Source organism: Panthera onca, chromosome D3, assembly GCF_046562875.1.
Source record: "Panthera onca isolate mPanOnc1 chromosome D3, mPanOnc1 haplotype 2, whole genome shotgun sequence".
NCBI classification, from domain to species: domain Eukaryota; kingdom Metazoa; phylum Chordata; class Mammalia; order Carnivora; family Felidae; genus Panthera; species Panthera onca.
In genome coordinates this window covers 67142378-67154814 of record NC_138350.1, presented here as the reverse complement: position 1 = coordinate 67154814, position 12437 = coordinate 67142378, and the positions used below count along the sequence as shown (strand labels likewise).

At 52.3% G+C, this 12437-nt stretch overlaps 1 protein-coding gene across 4 annotated transcripts in view; it reads left to right on the top strand.

The window, feature by feature from the left end:
* The window catches only part of ZBTB7C (zinc finger and BTB domain containing 7C), a 350726-nt gene that overhangs the window by 294194 nt on the left and 44095 nt on the right, over positions 1-12437 (top strand). The window contains exon 4 of one of the 4 annotated variants that reach the window (XM_060613794.3): positions 2317-2533. The exons of the other annotated variants lie outside the window; for them this stretch is intronic. The gene's annotated coding sequence lies outside the window, so the exon portion shown is untranslated. The remainder of the gene's footprint in view (positions 1-2316; positions 2534-12437) is intronic. 4 annotated transcript variants of the gene reach the window in all.

Below are 12437 nucleotides of genomic sequence, written 5' to 3'. Positions count from 1 at the left end.
AGCATTCCGTTGGAATAGAGAGATTTCCATGTCCTGGCAAATGGCCTCCAGAAAGGAAGATCTGGGGGTCAGAGGCACCGTTTTGTAGAGCGGCCTCCTCTTGTCCCTCCCTGGTGCCAGGGTGCCCTTGGGCGGAGAGAAACGTGGTAAATTCTCTGCTTAGCCTGTTGAGGAGGTGGGGGTGGCGGGAGCACGAGAGGAGGGGAAAGGGAGTTGGAAGGGAAGGAGGAATATTGAGAAGGAAAGAGAGACCGAGGTGCTTACAGATTTTCAGTCTGGCGTCAGTTACAAACCCTCAGGTTATTAGTTCTGGAGAGGTGCTTGGAAATCAATCATTTAGAACCATGTTTTTCAAACTGTAGGTGGCAACCTCATGTGGGTCATTTGATTCATCTAGCGGATGGCAATCCACCAGCTGAAAAAGATACAAAGAGATAGAAAAACAGAACAGAATAGAAAATATCAGCCTTCCTCATGTGCACTTAACGTAAATATTCAACCAAGCTTTTCGTTCAGTTTTACACACACACAGGTTTATTTCCTGGTCACGACAAAAAAAATGCTATGGTGACTTATAGTTTTCACAAGTGAGAGAAACACTGGCCTTGTCCACCAACAGCTACATTTTCTCTTTAAGGAAACTGAGGTTTAAGAGGGGAAAGCACTTGTCCAAGATCACCTAGTTCATGAAATTTGAATCCAGGACACGTGGCCTGATTTCTCGGCCAGGCCCCACCCTCCAACAATTTCATGCGTCAGATCCTTTCTGTGGGGAGCGTTCTGTGGGGAGTGCACCAGGCTGGGTCACTTAAGCCTCTGAGCCTTTGTTTTCTTGTCCATAATTTGAGCCCACACCCACCTAGCAGGGTTGTGGGGAGGGTAGTGGGATTACATAAAAACCATGTCCAGCCTGTGGAAGGGACTCAGAGCACGCGATTTGTCTGTACTTCCTCTTTCTTTCCAAGTATCTGGTCATGTGGTGCACCTCCCCCCGACCAGTACCTCGCCACAGCCAAATGCCCCAGAGGACAGCCAAGGAGCTGAGACTGCTTGCATGGCCCTTCCCTTCTCAGCCGGATTCTAGCCCTTCTCTGAGCTTGCTGCTTCTCTGCTGAGAACCTGAGGGACGGCTCCGTTCCGTCTTGGGTCCCTGAAGATAGGTGACGTGATTGGTAGTCACGGAGGTGGGTTGGGAAAATTACAGCATGACCAACAATGTGCTCGTGTCCGGAGACTGGTGTGGAAGACTTTTACCTGTTGCCTCACCTGCGGAGGAAAATGATGGATCAGACCCCACATCTGGCCCCAGATACCTTAACGCTCTGTTGCCCTGTATGAAATTTGGTGTGTTGGAATCTTCTCCAAGCAGGTGGTGCAAGAGGATGGTGCATAATTATGTGGAAAACAAATGCCTTGTGGGGCTGTTTCATTTCATTTTATTTTTAAATTTTATTTATTTATTTTGAGAGAGAGAGCGCACACGCACACACACACGAAAGTCGGGGAGAGGCAGAAAGAGAGAGAGAGAAAGAGAGAGAGAGAATCCCAAGCAGGATCTGGGCTGTCAGCACAGAGCCCGACGTGGGGCTCAATCTCATGAACTGTGAGATCTTGACCTGAGCCAAAATCAAGAGTCAGACAGAGTCATGACTTAACTGACTGAGCCACCCAGGTGCCCTGGACGCTGTTTTCATGTCAACTCATTTGGAATACTCCAGGGCCCCAAACCCTGGTGAAGCCTGAGGGTGAGGACCAACTTTCTTCTCCTGGCATCCCTGGGTATATAGACCAGCACTGTCTTACAGAAACATCTTGCACCTTAAAGTTTTCCTAGTGGTCATACTGAAAAAAGAAAAAGAAATAGGTGAGGTTAATCTTAGTGTTGTATATTAGTGAACCCAGTCTCCTCAATAATATCATTATTATTTCGATATATAATTCATATAAAGTTATGAATGCTGTATTCCACTCTTTTGGTGCCAGATCTTCAAAATCTGGCATATATTTTATACCCACGGCCCATCTTCATTGGACTAGCCAAGTTTTATGTGCCAGTAGCCATGTGTGGCTTGCTGCTCCCATGTGGGATGGCTCAGGTATCGAGTCTTTGGAACAGAGTAGGAGTTCAAAACGTTTTGCTGAACTGAACCTGACGTCGGACACCTGTTGAACTGCGGGCAGTATGCCGAGACTGGGGAGCAGGGACTGAGTGAAGAACCTGGGAGGAGGACCCTGCTGGGGGTGTTGGAAAGAAGTCCTTAGAATGAGCAGAATCACAGCCTTCAGATCAGCCACAGAACCGCCTCCCTTTCACAGCTACATCAGATGTGTTTGCCCGCCATGACGTGGGGCGTTCCAGAGGTGTTGAGCATCAGAAAACCAGAGTCGCAAGTACAGACTCCGCGCCCCTGTGCTGTGAGCTTGCAGGGCCCGTCTCTCGGGGCCGGGAGCCTTGCCAAGTCTCACCGGAAGTGAGGCCGTTGAGTTGCCCTGGGACTGAGCGCTGGCCCCTGAGCTCTCGTGTTCATTGCAGGTAGGTTTCTACTCTGCTTCTTGTATATTTGCATTAAGAAGATCCGTAATTTTAGCTGTTGTTGTGCACGCGCCTCAAGGACCTTACCCCAAGTAAGAGGAGAAGCTCTGTGGTATCTCTGTAGGGGGTCAGTCCCCAGGGCAAGCTGGAATCCCACTGTCCCCTGCTGCTGCTCCACGTGCTTGAGGACAGAAGGACCGCCTGCTTGGTGGAAGGACCGCAGCCTGGAGCACCATTTGCCAGCTGTCCCATGATCAGTGTCCCTGATTCTGGAAGGCACCGGAATACGAGAGGAGGTCCAGGGCCTCGGGGGATCTGTCGTAGAAGGGCAAACCATCAGCATCAGGAGTGGCGAAATGCTAATTGTGGATCTGTAGAGACAGGAAGGAGAGAGCCACTGTAGGCCAGGGGGCTGGGGACTGGCTGGGACTGGGGTGGGAGTAGGAGGGTGCAGGGAGCATGTGGCTTCTTACCTGCACTTCAGGTGTTCCCACACGGCCAGCCTGTCCAGGGCCTCTAGGCATTTGTCCTCTCTGCTCCCCAAGAGGCCACGTCCTCTAAGGTGCCTCTGATCCTCTCTTCAGCCCCGCCCAACAGGCTTAGCCATTCCTTTCTGCTGCCCCATTATTCTGGATGAGCATCCTTGTCCTCAGATGTAACCCTCCAGAGTGCATTTATCCGATCGCGGGGCTGCCTGGCTGTCCCCGCCGTGGGCTCCCCAGGGAGGGCTGTAGGTCTGCCGGTGTCTGACTCCCAAGAAGGCTGCAGTAATACTGGTGAGAGGTTACACAGAGCACGAGTGGACGAAAGGAGACACGAATCCGAGTGGGAAAGGAGGCGGGAGTGAGCCCGCGGGCTCATCCGGACTCTCTGAAGTGATAGAGGCAGGAGAGGAACGGTGGACAGGGCGACAGCCAGTCTGAGAAAAGCGTGGGCTCTGTGGCTGCTCCGGCCTTGTGGGCTCGGAGGCTAGCTGTGTGCATCATGACGGGGACCGGCCCAGCCCACGGCAGCCTGTGAGTCGGGACAGCTCACCACGCTTTACACGGTGCCGTGTCAGCCACAGCCTGCTGTCCCACATCCAGTGTGAGGTACACACCTGCCGGGGTGTGGAGGTCACTGCCAAGGGCCCTTCAGAGCTTAAAGGAATGGTACAGAGACAGTTCCTTCCCTTACGGATGCAGGATCAGGGGCCCCCAGACGTCAAATGACCAGGCCAGGGCCAGTCAGGGACAGCACGGGGAATAGAGCGGGGAGGGTGGTGAGCTCCGAGCCCCTCCCTGCTCCTTAGCAGCGCTGTCCTTAGGGTAGCTTTGTTGTGCAGCTGACCTAAGTTTCAACAGTCCCACTGATGGAGGAGGTGAAAGGGCAAGGAAGGAGCTTGACCGTGCCCTGTAACCCTTGGCCACATGCTCACTGGCCAACAGACTAGGGTCTCTTGCCAGTGGTGTTGCCTTTGCCTGGTCCCCTCTGAGGTTCTACTACCACAGACCCTTTGCCCAGACCTCCTATCGCCTCCTAGGCAGGAAGTCCTGGGGACCACATCATGCCCTGCAAAATGGAATCGTTTGGTACCATGAGAGCCCGATAGAGCCCAATGGAACAGCAGCTGGCCTATCGAGTGGGCTTGAGCCCACTGGCTCTGCCTAGTGAGGGCATTCTTCCATGAGTATGGCTCCTACAAGGCTCTGGCTGAGGGGTGAGCTGGCCCCCTTCTCCTTGAGCCACGGTGACTCACTGAGGCACAGCCAACTTCACCCCCTACTGCGGGAGGTGACGAGGAGAAGCCGAGGTAGCCAGGAGGGGACAGGTTAGGGAATGGAGTGACAAGCACCCGCTGATCCCACTCTGGTTGCATTTGTCTCTTCCAAGGGAGGTGGTTGCTGGGCTCATTTTATTCCGACCTCAAGATCCTTTGAACCTTTGAAATGGGATAAGGGGCACTTCCCTTTTCCTAGTGGGTAATACTTTTAGAAACCAGGGGTAAATGTTTTCTTTCATTCACCCACCCCATAAACATCATGTGCAGGTGGCACCTTGGAATCCATACTGTGAGCAACAGACAAGGGGAGAGCCTCCGATACCTTGGCTTCTGGCCACACCTCCTATCCTGACACGGAGGTGGCCCACAGCAGGGCAAATAATGGCCTCAGTTTCCCTGTGTGTAAAATTGGAAGAACTGACCTTAGAGTTCATTCTAGCTCAAAGAGCTATGATTTCCCTTCAGTAATCCCACTCCAAAAAAAGGGAAAGCAGGGATTCAGGCAAATGCTTGTACACAAGTGTTCATTGCACTCCTCACAGTGGCCCAAAGGGAGAAACTCCCCAACTATCCATCGACAGATAAACGAATCGACAAGTTGTGGTATATCGATGGAATAGTGTTCAGCCATAGGAAGGGAGTGAAGTGCGGAAACATGCCCCCAAGTGGATGAACGATGGGAACATTACACTAGGTGAGAGAAACCAGACGCAACAGGTCACATATTGTGTCTCAATTGTACGAAATATTCGGAAAGCTGATGGGTGGTTTCCAGGAGCTGAGGAAGAGGGAGCGGAGAGCAAGTGGTAAATGGGTATGGGGCTTTCTTTTCAGATGTTTGAGAAACTGGGTACAGGTGGCGATGGCACAATATTGGGAATTGTTCGGCTTAAAATGATTTTGTTATGTGAATTTCACCTCAATTTGAAAACTCCTCTGTAATCCCCTTTAAAAAATGTTTTATGTGTTTATTTTACTTTTGAGAAAGAGCGAGAGCACAAGTGGGGGAGGCGCAGAGAGAGGGGGGCACAGAGCAGGCTCCATGCTGACATCAGAGAGCCTGATGCAGGGCTCAGACTCTAGAACTGAGCCGAAGTTGGGCACTTAACTGAGCCACCCAGGCGCCCCCAACCTTCTATAATTCCTAACAACCATAATATAAGTATAGCCTGTGTCTCCCACGCCATACTTGCTGGGTATAAATTAGGGCCACAATGGAAGCAACAAACACTATTTTCCAGGTTGTTTCTGCCACTCTAGTGTAAGAACACTGGGTTTCCAGCAGCTAAGCTTCCACATGGTCTGGGACTGCACTCACCACCACCCTTGGTGTGCCCCAGGGTGTCCCATGACTGTTCCCTTGTGCACCTGTGAACTTGCTTCCCCGTGCTGGGGCCTGCCACTCCCTGTGGAGTGTGGGCCGGGGTCAAGGGTGCCCTGCCACACTGTGTGCTCCACAGAGGTGGGACAACCCCCCTCCCCATCTGTGTGTTGACGCCTGTACCATAGGCCCCAAGGGGACTTGTGTTCCTATCTCAGAGATGTTAGAGACACCTCCCCCTTTCGATTTTCCTGTGCCTCCCCCTTTAGGACTCCTTCCCTGGTGCGGAACCTGGTACATGATAGGTACTCAATACTTGCGTCTCAAATCAGTGAATGAACAGGTGAACGAAGGGATATTGGAACCATGGGAGAAGAGCCAGAGGGCTATCTTAGAGACAAAAGCCAGCTGTACCCAAATCTCCTGTCACCTCCAACCCTGAGGGAACCATCTGAGACCCTTTCAGGGCTTCAACTCCATCTGCCTTAGAAGACTCATGTTTGGTGGGCAGCTTGCTCCTTCAAACAACAGATGCTTGGCCACCTGTTCCCAGACTCTCCTGAATGCACCCTGACACATTCTAATCCTGGGTAGACACAGCTTATTCTCAGGCTGGAATCCAGCCATGTGAGCTGGGGAAGGTTAAGGGATGGAAAGAGCCTTGTGAGGAGTGCCTCCCCCCCCCCCCACCATCTTATGCTGGCAACCAGGGAGGCAGCAGTGCGGCAGACAGGACTTGAGTCCTGGGCATGGAAAGCACCTGGCGTGGTGCCTGGGCACTTACCAAGTGCTCATTAAGTGTTGTTTCTGCTACAGTTAGCTGTCACACCTTCAGAAGTTCACCTCCTGCCACTTTCACACATGCATCTGATGCTAAAGCAGCTAAACTCCCTGGTGTCCTTTATGCACGCCCTGACTGTAAATTCTCTGTGTATTCCTCCTTCCCTTCCTCCCTTCCTCCCTCCGTCCACCCATCCGTCCATCCATCCATCCACCCATCCATCCAACAAGCTATCTTAAGCAGCGACTCCATGCCAGGCCCTGTACTAGGCTCAGTCTACCTGGGTGGGGCGTGATATGCTCCACACCCCCTTCCTCATTCCCTGGTTTTGTGCATTAATTGCACAAAAAGAGGCAGGAGGTTTGGGGTGTATGAGGAGGGTGCCATATCAGAATCACCGGTGCTGTGTTTTCAAGTGTTGCCCACTTTGTTCTCCTAATTGTCACCCCCATTCGCACAAGGAAATTGGGAGCAGATTTCCTGTATTGGAATGTTCATAGACACAAGACCAAGAGGCCTCTGGGACATTCCAAAATACCTTTGGAACTTTTTTGACCTTTGACTTTTGATTTGTTCACACTATGCTCAGCTGTGGGAGAATTAGCCTCCATGGTTCTATGGGGGGGGTGGGGGCAGGCCTGATTGTTATCTGGTTAACTCAGCCACACTTAAGAGTTCAGGTCCAAAACATTTACTTTCAGGTGGGCATGAAATCAGACCATCTGCTTTGCTCAGTTGACTGAGTAATTACCAGTTTTTCCTTTTATTCCCTTGGGAACACAGACTTCAGCAACTGGGTCCTTGGTGACCAGGGCACAAATCTCAGGGAATCCCAGGAAGACAAGGACTTCCTTCCACTCACAGTTGCCCTCTGAACATCCAGATATCCAGAAGACCCTCCTTATTTAGAGGAGATGGGTGCTGGAAACCCAGAGGTTGGAGAATTCTTCCAATATTTGTTCTAGAACAAAATTATTCAAGATGGCTACCAGTGTACATTCATAGACTCTCTTTTTCTTTCTAATTCTCTTTCAACTAGTCAAGTTAAATCGAGGAGGAGGCATCAACTAGCAAATAAGTACGAACCTTTACACCCGAGGTATCTTAATTTTTTTTTTAATGTTTAATTTTTAATCTTAATTTTTTTTATTTTGGTGGGGGTGCAGGGAGAGAGAGGGAAACACAGAATCTGAAGCAGGCTCCAGGCTCTGAGCCATCAGCACAGAGCCTGACGCAGGGCTTGAATTCACAAACCGTGAGATCATAACCTGAGCCGAAGTCAGATGCTTAACCAACTGAGCCACCGGGTGCCCCTAACACCCAAAGTATCTATAATGGCCCCTAACCAAGAGACCAGCTAAATTCCCCTCTAGCAAAGGCAGTCAGGACAGCATAGAAATTTATGAATATTGTTAAGCAGGAAAAAAAGGCATATTACGAGGCAGTTTATAATATATAATCCCATTTTTAAAATACCTATATGCACAAAAATATAGATATTGCAAAGTGTGCATGGGGCTGTCCCTGAATAGCCAGGATAGATGGTGGTTTTTGTTTTCTTCCTTTTCCTTTTCTGTATTTTCTGGGTTTTTTTAGGAATGAGCCTGTATTGCCCTTACAATAAGAAGACCATAGAGGAGAAAATGTTTTCTTTTTAGTTCACTCATTTTCCCCCCGCGAAGTGGATCAGTAATTTCTTTCCACTGTACCTTCATTGCCTTTGTTAGAAGCGAGCTTGGGCATTCTCTTGGTTAGAGGCTGTCAGCACACACACGTAGGATGCTAAGGAGAGGTATTAAAGCCAGGTTAGCACTTAGTTGAAGCTTCCTCCTTGTTTTCATTAGATTACTGGAAAAGGTGAGCATGGTCAGGCCTCTGGGGCGGGGGTGGGCGTGCAGGGACCATGTGTGCCTGGTACTGTGGGTTCTCAGTAAAGCAGTGCATCATGGGACCCCTGGCTCTGGCCTGCGAGTCCGGAGGGTAGAGTGTGGAAACCCTGTAGTAGTCTCTGTCCTAAGGCCTCGGGTCAGTGGGGGTGCAGGTCTATCAGTAACTTGAACTAAGCTCCTGCCAAGCCTGGGCCCCCTTCCTGTGCTTCCTGCCCCTGGGGTTCTTGTGTCTGCTCTGCTTGGGAGATCAGTACTTTCTGGGCATCAACCTTGACCTCGGTCTCAGAGCAAAGTGCTTGGAAAGCAGGGAGTCTTTGGAGTTAGTATCCTGGATGTGGAAAGACTGCTGGTGAGCCTTCCCCCAAGGGAAGCCCCAGCCCCACCTGACCTCCTCTGGGCCACCCCCAGGGCACTTTCTGTTTTCCTTCCCCAGGCCCTTACTACATCGACCTTCATGGTTATTAATGAAGAGCCCGTTGCACTACTCGATTGTCAGTTGGTCACAGAACTGTTGTGAAAAGGAAATCAAGTCAGAGGATGGGGGTCTAGCCCTTCGCAAAGTACTTGTGACATAGAAGCAACTCATTAAGTGCGGTCCTGTCCCCCACCCACCTCCTTGCTTTTCATCCCACCGCACCTAGCCCGGGTCTGTCACATAGAGGGGCTCTTGTTGAAGGTGCCCAAATGTGCCCTGGGGAGGAAGATCGGGGAAGGAGGGGCGAGGGAGCAAACATTCCCTCCATATGGAGCCTGGGTGCCAGGCCCTGCCTTAGGTGCCCATAGACAATGTGTTCTATTGGGAACGTTCAGGGAACGGCCGGGGTCTCTGGGGAGGCTGGAGCGTCTTTGACCCGCGTTTCTGATTTCTGCCGGTGCTGGGGGATTAGCCAACAGAAAGGTGGGTCCTCTCTAGCACTTCTGTTTAACCTGAACAGTCTCCCATCCAGATGCAGGAAAGAGAAAACCACCTCTGGGAAAAGATGGGAGGGATTTATGTGCCCCTCCCTGAGAAGAACCCAAAGCAGGCCCGGGGTTCTTGCTATCCCAAAAGCTGCAGGTTACGCCCACAGATCCCATCCTGGAAGTGGGGAGATAGGGGTGGAATAAACAACCCAGAACAGCGTGACCATCATTGATCTCAGCCAAGTCCGTGGTGGAGCAAGAAGGGCCACTACTGGGCTTCCTGGAGCCTCAGGCCCCAAACAGGTCCCTGGAGGTTTGGACAGGTGCCTCCTCTCTGGACTGGCTGTTGACACTTCAGTCTTGCTTCTGTCTCGCTTCCGGCTCAAGGCCCTGAGCTAGAAGCCCTTCCGTGTCGCCGCCCCTTCCCCTGCCACCACCAAGCAAGTGCAGCTAAAACCCGACGGCCCCTCTTGGGCCCCTTGTCTCCTGTAGAACGAGGTGGGCATTTGGGCTGGGAGACGGTGACAGGTGGAAACCAAGTCTGCCGAGTAGTCTGCTTAGCAGTGTAATCGGAGGAAGCGCGCATCCTGATGAAAACTCATTTATTTGTTACCGATGATCCCTGTCGCGTTGTGGGGTAGGGAAAGCAGCGCTTGAGAAAATACACAGAGGCCTGTTTACCAGGAAAACGGTAAAGCCCCTCGTTTCTCCTTTCCCTCATACCTTTTGCCACCTCTGTCTTCTCTGTGCACTTTAAAAGATGACCTATTTTGTGGCACCTGGGTGGCCCATTCAGTCAAGTGTCCGCCTTTGGCTCAGGTCATGATCTCACCGTTAGTGAGATCGAGCCCTACATCGGGCTCTGTGCTGACAGCTCAAAGCCTGGAGCCTGCTTCGGATTCTGGGTCTCCCTCTCTCTCTCTTCCCCTTCCCTGCTCGCGCTCTGTCTCTCTCAAGAATAAATAAACGTTAAAAAAAATTTTTTTTTTTTAAAGATGACTGATTTTGATCCTGGCGAATGTGAGTTTAATTAACTAGAGGAGTCCAAGGGTCAAGGACAGCTTGAGAATTAAAAACAAAAGGTGCCAGAATGTTAATAACCAGGTGACCTGTCCCCAAAACATGAGTGAATGGGAAAGGCTTTGGATGCCCAGAGACCTAGGTTTCCATTCCTCTGATGAGCCAAGTGTTCCTGATCACGTCATTTCCCTCCCCGTTCCCCAGGCTGCAGAGCTCTGAGAACTTCCCGCGAAAAATGCTTCCATTCTGTTTTCTGTGCATCTTTGAGGGCAGGCCTTGATTCCTCTCTATCACTGGAAGGTTTGTGAGGGCCGGGAAAACCAAAACACTCTGTCTCAGGCTGAGTTCTATGTTTAATTGACTCAAGGATATCATGAAAACCCTCCTCTTCATACAAGGAGCCACTACGCCTGCCTCAGAGGGGTGCTGGAATGTTCTAGAAGCCTTGATGCCCAGTGGTACTCATCCATTCAGGTGGCGGACACTTGCTGAACCCTGCTTTGTGCCAGGCCCGCTGCCAGAGGGCCACCAAGACAGGGGATGTCCCTGCTCCTGACAGCTCTCGTTCCAGGGGACAGTGTTACCAGGTCCCCCACTGTGGGCTGAGCCAGTAGCCTGAGAGGCTTCACCCTGGAGCTTGCGTCTCGGGACCACAAGAAATGCATTGCAGAGCAGAGAGAAAAGGGAACACTGAGGAGAGGGGGTAGAGCCTGATCCAGGAACGGGGTCCTGAGCAGAGCAGGAGCCCTGGCAGGGCCTGGGCCGCCCACGCCAGCCGCAGGATGGCCTGGCTCTTAGAGAAAGCGGGTGGGGAAGCAGGGGCGGAGAGCGGCCAGCCGGCCGCAGCCAGACTCAGCCCTGCCAATGGGACATTGCAAGGCCTCGTCGCGTGGGGCGGGGAGGAGAGGCCTTCTCCCCATTGGGATGGAGGGCCTGTTTGAATTCTTTGGCTCAGAAGAAGCAGCCTGCTGGGAACCTGTCTATACCTGCCTGCCACACTGCGCCAGTCCCAGCCCCGAGGATTCTTCTGTTCTATTGTTTCCTCCACCCCACACCCCAGCCCAAGAATAAAGATAACCGCCCCCTGCCCACTGCCGCCCGCCTTCCACACCCGGGTGACTCAGGCTGGTGTCAGCCGTGCTGCTCGGCCTGGCTCCGCTCAGCTGCCTACATCTGCTGCCGATTTGCCGGCCGAACCAGTAGCCCTTTCTGTCTCTGCGGCCTAAATTAGGGTGGGGTTTTTCTTGGATTAAAAAAAAAAAAAGAAATGGTACCTTTCCCCCCTGTGGTGTGCAGATTATTATAGCGTCTGCTTGCTGAAGAGGCACAAGAAAGAAAGTGACCTCGGACAAGTCCATTTTAATTGTGGCGTTCAGCTGCCCGAGGTCTCCTGTCCACTCTGGCCAGTTCTGAGCCAAACCAGTTTTCCATGGCCAGACCGGGCCCGGTTTCCACAGCATTTCCTGTCAGGAAGTTCCCCCGCCCAGTATGTGCTGTTAAATGGGATCCTTTTCGTTCCTTTTCCTCTTATAAACTTCCCTTTCAGGTGATCCTGAAGGCAGAGTCGGGATGTGGCCGCGCAGGGGGAAGGGAGCTCTAGGCCCCGTTCCCAAAAAGGAGGCTGTTCTGGAAGGGAGGCTGGCCGGGCACTGGCCGGGGTCAGCCGCCCCGGGGTCCCGGCCCCAGGACCAAGCACGGGATGACTTCCTGCTCTGCTGAGGGTGCCGCCTGCCTCACCCCTCAAGCGAGGCCCCTGGGAACCCCCTCTTCTCCCTTCCCCGCAGAGGTGGCTCTTCTCCCTCTCGGTGAAGGAGGATTTGAGAAGTAGTGGGAAGAATACCCGGCCCTAAAAATACCTTCTTCCTTCTCCCATCCTGAAAATATACCCACCGCAAGCTTCCCACAGAGGGTGAAATTCTACCTTTCCCACTTCAGCCTTCGTTTCCTTGTCTCCAGCACTCTGGGGGGAGGGGAGGCCACCAGTAGGGCTCCGGGGTCCCCCCCCCGCCGCAACCCAGGAAACTGGCAGCCGTCCTTCAGGAGCGGGCCCGGGAAAGGTGAGCGGGATTTGGGCGCCAGAGGCAAAGCCGGCCAGCTGAAACCACTGCCCAGGGGCCGGTAGGGAAGGAGGGTGACAGGTGAGAGGTCAGGGAGGGTTAACACCTGGCCCATCTCCTTCAGTCTTTGAATCTGTTTCATAATGTGGGTAGTTTTTTCCCCCTTTTGGG